Below are 10,194 nucleotides of genomic sequence, written 5' to 3'. Positions count from 1 at the left end.
GATTTTCTCTAAACCGAAAATTCAATTCAATTTGAAAAATTGTCAAACTGGTTCAATTAACCGGTTTTTAACACCCATAATTAGAGGGGCCATTATATATTTATCAAAGCTTGCTTTGTACCTGAGCATTGTTCTAAAGGGGGCAAATTCAAGTATCCATGCAAATTTCTCTAAATTTTCCAACACATTATTGCCATTACGAAATCATTTTTTTTAATTTATTTAGACACTATGTGTCTATGGCCTCATACCCAAATTGATTCACACAAAAATGTTAAAATAATAAATAAATATGATTTACACAATTTTTTGTGCAAAAATATAGAAAATGGTAGATCGAAAATATAACGGTATTTTTTACTACATGGTTCCCAAGGAAGCTGCTCAAAAGAACAGGAGAGGAGATCAAGCACACTATTTTTGCCATGCATGGATAGTTACAAAGCTATAAGTCTGGATGGTGCCCATTTTTTCAAGAAAGCAGGGGAAACAGTGAGAAAGGATGTGATTGAAGCTATTTAGTATATCCTTATGACTGAATCCCTTTTTAGGGAGATTAATTGTTTTATTATCGCATTTGTTCCAAAATGTGAAAATCTCTCTGAGTGTAAGGATTATAGGCCTACCTTATGCTGTAAATTTATTTATAAGTGCATTACAAAGATTATTACCAATAGACTAAAATGCATTCTTCCTGCCTTCATCAACAAAAGATCAAACTACTTTTGTGGGAGGGAGAAGAATTAATGATAACATCATTCTATGCAATGAGTTGATCAATAGATATCAGAACAAAGTGAAGGATAGGAAGAGATGCGCTATCAAGGTAGATTCAATGAAAGCCTACGATATGGTGAGTTGAAACTTTATTGGAGCAATCTTAAGAAAAATTGAGTTGCATCCTATGTTTATCAACTGGACTGAGGTTTGCATATCCACTCCATCTTTCTCTCTTTGCATTAATGTTGAGCTTGTAAATTTCTTTAGAAGCTTGAGAGTAGGGTTGGATTCGAGTCAAGAGCTCAGCTCGATTAATATATAGTTGAGCTGGAGTTTGAGTTTGAGTTTGAGCTTGTGAAAACTAAGTTCGAACTTAGCTTGTTTTTCGTTATTAAAACGATGTCGTTTTGTATCAAAATTTTTAATTAAAAAATTTGGCGAATAGCTTGAGCTTGACTGAGCTTGTATAAGGTTGGCTCGTTTCGAGCTCGAGCTTGAGTTCGAACGGGCTCGGTTCGAGTCTAGCCCTATTTGAGAGGCCTAAACAAAAGGATTCCAAATCTCCTTATCTTTTTGTTATTTCCATAGAGATTCTTTCAAGAATTAATTCTTGAAGATATAACATCTAAAAAGGATTTTGAGTTCCATTGGAAGTGCAAAGGAAGTAAAATTTCTCACCTTTGTTTTGCAGATGATCTCTTCATTTTTTTTAAGGCCAAAAAATTTTCTAGAAAGCTCATCAAAGAAAATTTGTACACTTTCCACAAGTGGTCGAGATTGAAAGCCAACAACGGTGCTTAAAGCAATATATACCTTTTTGGGTCACCAATGAAGAGAAATTTGTGTTGAAGGAGATCCTTAATTTTGAAGTTGGGACTATTCCTTTTAAATACCTTGGGGTCCTCATGTTCTTTATTAAGCTTTCTTTGAAAGATTGCAAACTGCTTATAGATAAAATCCTTGGTGGAATCACCTCTAGGAAGAGCAAATTCCTCTCTTACGCTATGAGACTGATGTTAACTAAAGTTACTTTTTAGCATTCAGATTTATTGATCGTCTCACTTTTTATTGTCTTCCAAAGTTCACAAGGAGATTGATGTCAAGCTCAGGACCTTAACCATAACACAACTAAAGTTGTTTGGGAGAAAGTTTGTGCCCCAAAGAAGGAAGGTGGGTTAGGTATCATGAAAAGCAAGGATTGAAATAAAGCGGCTATGGCAAAGCACCTTTGGAACCTCGCTCAAATCAAGAGCTCCTTAGTATGGGTAAATTGGATCAAAACAAATAGGCTAAAAGGTAGGAGGAGCCTTTGGAAGATTAAAGCTACTAATGATAGCCCATAGTGTTGGTAGAAGCAGTTTAAGTTAAGAGAAGATTTGAGAGATAAAATCAAGCACCATATTGGGAATGGGAAACATACATTTCTTTGGATGGACAATTGGCACCCAGTGGGCCTGCTTTTTTATAAGTGTGGCAACAAAATTATTAATGAGTTGAGTTTTGGGAGGAATGTTAAATTGTAGGATATCATAGATGGTGAGGATTGGAAATGTCCGATGGCAAACTCAATAGATTTAATGGAGCTTAAAGAGATGGTTGTAGATCACCCTATTAGAAGGCAAGATATTGTGCTTTGGACCCCTAGCCCCAATGGGAGATTTTCTATTAGTTTGACTTGGAATGAATTTCGTGAAAGGAAAAAGAAGTCAATTTGGGCTAATGTAGTTTGGCATAAAAAATTCATTCCAAGACATGTTATCTTTTGGCTAGTCATGAAACAAAAGTTTTCTACAAAGGACAAGTTACATAGAATTGGAATCATAAATTCAACAAGTTTTGTGTCATGTGGCGCTCATTGTTAAACATATTCATATTTGATCTGATTCTAATCAAATCTTATTTTGATTTGTTCTAATTCTGATTAAGTTTGATTTTGATTTGTTATTTATTATTTTTCTTATTTTATAAGATTATAATTCCAATTTAGACTACATTGTAATACTATATATTGGACAATGTTTCATCAATAATATTAATTTGGTTCATAACCCAATTCATAATTTTACATGATATCAGAGCGATTTATATCCTCGGTGGCCTTCAATTTTGAAAACTGATTTTTTTCTCTTTTTCCCGAGCCCCTGCTCTCATCTCTCTCACGATTGAGTACTTGCTCTTGTTTCTCATGCGATTGAGCTCTTGCTCTCATCTCTCTCATGATCGAGCCCCTACTCTTGTCTCTCTCATGATCGAGCCCCTATTCTTGTCTCTCTAATGTTTGAGCTCCTTCTTTCATCTCTCAAATGATTAAGCATCTACTCTCATCTCTCTCCTCTCGGTAGTCTTCTCTTCTATACCAGTAACATCGAAGTCTTTCTTTGTTCTTGGATTTGACCAGGTTTTTTGTTCACTGTTGGTATGTGTTTTTCTTTTGATGGTTGATTCGAAGCTTTTTCCAATAACTGTTGGTTTTGCTACTATAGTTCTATTTTTTTTGTTATCCTAATTGCCTTCAACAGTTTGTGATTCTCTTTTTAGAAACACCTTCCTCTATCTCGGACCACTCGAGACCAAGTCAATGTTATCTCAGCCTTTCTCTATGGTGCTTTGCTCTCTCTCCTAACACAATTGACTTCTCAACTTATGTCTCCAATTGTAGCTTCGATAGCTCCTACTGCAATTGCGGGAGAGTGTTAAATATATTCCTATTTGATCTAATTCTAATCAGAATATCAAATCTGATTCTGATTTGTTTTGATTAGGTTTGATTTTGATTTGATATTTATTTTTTTTTTTATCTTATAGGATTAGAATTCTAGTTTAGTTATTAATATTTTTCCTATTTAATAGAATTATTACTTCAGTTTAATTATTTATTTATTTATTTTTTTCATAGAATTAGAAATTCAGTTTAGACTACATTGTAATATTATATATTAGATAATGTTTCATCAATAATATTAATCTGGTTCATAACCCAATTCATAATTCTACACTCATGATGAGGACATCAACCACCTTTTTTTCCAGTGTTATTTTAGTAGCTTCATTTGGAAAGGATTTCTTGAGAGATGTGAGGTGGACTATCGAGGTCAACCTTGGGAGAGGTACATTGAAATAATCGCAAGAGATTGGAAAAGGAGTAAGTTGAAGCATGTGATGGGAAAATCGGGGTTGGGAGCAATTGCCTCATGCTATCTAGAGAGAAAGAAACAACAGAATTTTCTCAAGAGGCATGCAAACCAAGGAATGCATTAAGGAGAACATAAGAAGATTGGTGAGGGACAAAGGCACTAAGCTTACAAATGTGCAACCCTCATGGAGTAATGAAAAAATAGCTAGGAAATGTGGGACCTGCCAATGTGCATATTTAAACAAGCTCTGCAACAAGCAGACCATGTCCAAGATGCTGTGCAGAAGGAAGTGTTTTTCTTTCTATTTTGCAGATGTTATGCTTGGAGCCTTGCTGGCTGCTGGTTCTTGGAAATCTAGTTAATCCAGACCTGCTGCTTCTCCTCACTTCCTGTTGGTTGCTAAAATTGGATTACTACATGACTTGCTGCCTGTTTCATCCTCCCTGCTGCATGTTCACTCTCCTGGATATTTCTAATGCAAGGGTGTTTGATCAGCTTTTCAAGAGCCTTTCTACAGAAGAATGCACTCGCTGTCCTGGCCACTGCTACATTTCCTCATTCCTGCAGATTTTTCTTCCAGCCTGCTCCTGGCACACTGGCCATTGCAACTCTGCATTTCTCCTTGGCAAGATGTTTGTTTGGTTACTGCAGGTGGATACGCAATTTAAAGCAAGCTGATGCTGCCCAATGCACTCTTGGGACTTTGTTGCTTTCCTTGGATACATTTTGGTTGGCTAATCTGCTGACTGCCTCTGATGTCCTGTCCTTATCGTTGGATAATTTTTTGCTTGTGGATTTCTTTCTTGTTATATGCTGCTGGTCGGTGATCTATAAAGTCTTCTGCATGGCTACAGTATGCAGTTTCTGTCAAAATTCTCCATTTCTGCAGAATTTGCTCTAGTCAAGGATTCTGCTACTGCACCTAACTCCTTCCTCATGCTGCAGCTTCCTCCAGTCCCAGGTTTGGCCTTCTGGCCTCTCTGGAATTTTTTCCAGGTTGATCTGAAATTTTCCCAGCATCTCCTGGTGGTTTTCCTGGAGCAGACCAATTTCAGCCTCTGTTTTTGCCCTGAAGTATGCCTCCAGTATGCTGATCTCCTGCAGTCTAATTTAGGCCTCTTTCCTTCGTTTTCCCTTGGTTGCTGGCCCCTCTCTGTTTCATAGGTTGCTGATACTCTCCGGACCTGATAGGACTCACAGCAGCAGCATCTATTCTGGGTTGTCCAGTTTGCCTAAAGCTGCTCCAGCCTAGGCGTTTTTCCTCTTTGGTGGGCTGGTTACCTGCAAAGTAAGCTGGGTTTCTGCCTTTTGATTGGACCTTCAGATTTGTACTTCTCGAAGAGGTCCAGCTCCGTACAGTGGCACCATCCAAGCCAAACAGCTACAACAATCCCTATGGAAGACAGGGTTGTTTTTTCTGTTTAGTATAATGCTTCTTAGCTATATTGTACATATTTTATTAGTTTAATGTTGTTTTCCTATTCCTCTTGAACTCCATCATTATACAAACTGTAATAAGTTTTCAAGAGGAATTGGTGATCACTAGCATTTGTGTTTATGGTGCAAACCTGGTTTGGTCTAATCGTTTTTTTCATTGTCCTCTCTTGGAGGATAGGTGAGCTTAGTTTATCTTTTAGGTCCATGCTTGGCGCATTGCTTCATTGTGCTAATATATTTTTACATACCCAAAAAAAAGAAAAACTTGGCCATCTAATAAAAAGGAAAATAATACACAGAAATAAAATTTTTTCCAGTCAGGATATAATTTACTAGACTATGCAGTAGATATTTAGCCAGCCTCATTATGCTATAAGCCGCTTCATGCATAAATAATAAAAATAGTAATAACAGTAACAAAAACAAAAAAGGCTTACATTATGCATCTAGCTTGGCTTTATTTATCTCCTGTAGCGTCACATTAAATCTTACAATTAGCTCCTGACTATGCTAATTGTGTATTCCCTTGCCAAGCCCTTTTGGTTTATAAATTTTACAATACACCCCTAAATATGCTAATGAGAGTTATATTAGTCCCCATTATATTGAAAATCTTGCACTTACCCCCGTTTGAAATTTAGTGTATCAATATAAAGTTTAGTGTATTATGCTAAACTTTTAGGGGGCGTTTGGTTTGAGTAATGTTTGATTACTAAAATAGAAAAATTACCTTGAAGATAGATTACTTAAAAGATTACTGGGTATAAATGATTACTATGTTTGATAAAATTTGATAGGTATAAATAATTATTGTGTTTGGTTAAAGGTAATAAAAGATTACTAGTAAATTATTTTACTTAAATGCCCTTGAATATAATTATTTTTAAATATTTTTTATATTATTTGTCATATTAATTAAAAATAAATTTATTTTGATCTCAAAAAATTAATAAATAATAATTTTTCTATAATAAACTCAATATTACCCCAGTAATCTTTAAATACCTAAGGTAAAGGTGGTAATCAGATTACCACCTATATTACCTGACACGTCAGCATTGGTAATAGAAGATTACTGTAATCTTTTAGTACTGACAAACCAAACAAAGGAATAAAAGATAGATTACCAAGGTAATTTTAAAAACCTTTAACCAAATGCACCCTAGGAAAACTTTAAATTTAAAAAATCTGCAAATATTGCCAAATTTACATCAACTAAAGAGCAAAAAACTAGTACATATTAATCTAAATACTTGAATTTAATGATCCTTCTTGCTTGGATTCATACTTTCTGTGTGAAATTTTGCAAATAAGAATATGAAATAATTTTGCAAGTGTTGAAAGGTTTGGGACAAAGGCAAAATTATATTTGATTAAGTTGCTTATCTATGTTCTCAAGTTATTTTAATTAACTGAAAATTGTGAGAGTCAATGCCAACAAGAATAAAAAGCAATAAAGTGAAACAAGGGAGAATCATGTAATTCGGAGATGGGCCGTTTCTTGGGCCTTAGTCAGAGAGTTGGCTTTGAATGTACCGTATATACATTGACATGTTTGACCTTTTTATTATCGGTAATATTATATATATAATTTTTGTATATAATTTTATATATAAATAATGATATATTATCATATTATTAAATATTATATTATCTTTTATTTTCAACTGTTTAATCATATAATAATACTTCGATATTTATGCACAAAGCTATATATATAATACTACCTTTTTATTAAAAATTAAGGTTAACCCATTTTCCCCTTTTTTGTACTAATTAAATTATATTTATTCAATTTTAGTTTTATTAAATAAAAAATCATGTATTTTAAAATTAAATTAAATTTAAAAATTTACACATGTTAATAAGAAGAATTGGATTGATTGACAAAAGCAATTATAATTAGATCATGTAATAAACATGGACTCTCATAAATAATATCTTATGATTAGTGTTATATACATAATTTTTGTATATAATTTTATACACAAATAATAATATATCATTATGTGATTTGATAGTTAAAAATAAAATAACATTCAATCATATAATAATACATTATTATTTGTATACAAAATTATATATATAGTTTTATTTATTATCTCACATATATAACTTAAATTTGATTTAACTCTTGGATGTGCTTAAATTCTTTGTTTAGAAATGTCAAATTATAAAGATATAAATATTTACAAAGTGATCATGTTGGTTGATTTAGATTAAAGAGCAGAAAAATATTGATGGCTGATAGTTGATTATTATAATTATTAAAAATAATTTAAATTAATATATGATTTTTGGTTGTTTTCAATTCAAATATGATGAATTATTTTAATAATTTAGTAATTTTAATTAAAATCTTTGAGTTTAACAAAATTATAAGTTTAAATTTGAAGTTTTAAGTGAAAAAACTCTTCTTAAATCAAACTTACAGAAACAATATCAAAAAGATTATTAACAACCCCTTCTCAAGTGTTTCGACACTGTTTTGAGAACATGAGAAGTTAGCCTCTTTTGTAATCATTTGGCGACTAGTTATTAACCCATCAAAAATTTGTGCTCACAAATAGGGTAAATTGAAAACATAAACAAACCATTCTTAAACTTTTTAGAATATTAATAGATGTTTGAACAAAAATTTTAAATTTTAAAATATGAAACCGTTTGGTCACTAGTTTTATAATCATAGATATAGTAAAAAAAAAATTGTTATACGTGATATAATAAATGTAATTATTTTATAATTTAACAAATTATTATTTAAATAAATGAAATAAAATAAAATGACTTTATGTGTGAGCCCATGAATTTAATGTCTTGAACTATGTTATTGAAAATTTCAAACTTATTTTTTATGATACATTAAATAATTTGTATGTTTCACTTGTTCTTCATCATAAAGAAAACATTTATAAGTTATTAGAAGTGATTTTCTAACCATTATCAACTTGAACTATTTTTTCAACACTACAATATTACCTCAAATCATATTTATTGCTTACCATTATTTAATAATTTAACAGATTATTAATTTATAATTATTATTTTACAACAAGAAAATTAATCTCTCTAACTTGTATGATTAGAATTTCTAACTTTTCTTCCACGTCATATTACATAATTAATATGGTAACTAGTTGACTTTTCACCCCGTTGGAAAAATGAACCATGGAAAAAAGTCATGATGTTTCTTTCATTTCTTTGTCAAGAAGATGACATTTATCAGTCTTAACGTGTTAGCTCAAAGTCATTTATACTTGTGTATAAGTCTTTATATGTAAAGGTCTTACAAAAAAATCTTTAAAGTTAGGTCCCCACCAACTGAAAAATCAGGATGCGTTAATTTTGAACAAAATTTGTGGGTTATTAATTAATTTAGTTACCTTTTTACTCACATGAAATCTTTCAACAATCCTACCATTAATAACTAATTGAAGTCTCAATTTCAATTATATAATTATGCGTGTTGATTAAATTTTTGTCAATATAGATTGAATTTTGTTAAAAAGTTTAAATGGAATATAATATGTGTGATACACATATTTAGGGATGGACATTAACTAGGTCAGACTCGATTACCCCTTGGCTTAAGTTTGGCACAAAAAAAAAATAGTATGGTTTCAATTCGGTTCAAATAAAAAATAATTCAATTTGGTTTGACTCGATTTCATAGCTCGATTCAGTTTGAATTCATGGTTTGAATTAATGATTCAGATTTGTGACTCAAATTTGTAGTTCATTAACAAAACGATATTGTTTTACTCAAATAATATTCAAAATTACTGATTTGAGTTATGAATTTGAGTTAAACCAAGCCATGAAATTGAATCACCAATTCAACCTATAAATTTGAGTTGATTTGAGACATGAATTTAAGTTAAATCAAGCTATGAATTCGAACTACTGATTCAAGCTATGAATTCGAGTCAAACACTTTTTGGCTTGAGTTCTATTTGGTTTAAAAAATAAGCCAAATCTTTTGGCTCAAATTTAGTTCGAATTCAAATTAAATAAATTCAAACCAAATTGAATCGAGCTGAATTGATTTTGGAAGTCGAGTCAACTCGGATCATATCTCGGCCTATATATTAGGGCTTATTAAAATTTTGCATGCAAGACTACTTGTTGGAATTTAAGAATTGCATTATGTGTAGGAGTTCATTGATATTTGACAATACATTATGGATAGAGAATTTATTAATATTTCAAAATCGCTCTCATGCATATGCGTAGGAGTTCATTGATATTTAACAGTACCTTTACGGGCAACCAAACCAAGTGGAAAGACTAAATATCTTCAATATTAATTAGTACATACCATAAATGAGCCAATCTTTAAAGGCATTATAATGTCGTAGGGAACATGGGACTAAGAACTTGTATGATTAATGCTAACAAAACTATGAAAAGTAAATGTACCAACTTGAATTTCGAGTTGCACAGATAAGTCAAGTCTAAAACCACGTTATTTGTTTTCATTGAGTTGATAGAATACTAGTTGCAACTACAAATGATGGGGATTAGGAGACCAATGCTAATTCTGCCTATCTTGGCCTTTTCATCACTCTATAGCAATTGAAGATGTTACCTATTAATTACTTGTTAACTCACATGAAATCTTTTAACAAAAACATTATTCAAAAGGTAATCCTACCATTAATAACTAAAGATTTGTTTTTGTGAAATGGAAATATTCTTATTTTGTAGTCAATACAATATTGAGATCTAATATAATATTTATAAGACGAATTAGTATAATTACATTAATTCGTATTACATAATTTTTAATTTATTTACATAGTTTATATAGACAAAGTATAAACTGAACTAAAACTATACATATTTCTCAAACTTATTATAGGGTTTTCTAACTAATTGATACCAAATATTTAATTAATATATT

This window comes from Mangifera indica, chromosome 13 (assembly GCF_011075055.1).
Source record: "Mangifera indica cultivar Alphonso chromosome 13, CATAS_Mindica_2.1, whole genome shotgun sequence".
Classification (NCBI taxonomy): domain Eukaryota; kingdom Viridiplantae; phylum Streptophyta; class Magnoliopsida; order Sapindales; family Anacardiaceae; genus Mangifera; species Mangifera indica.
The sequence above is the reverse complement of the archived record's forward strand: the minus strand, read 5'-3'. Positions refer to the sequence as shown.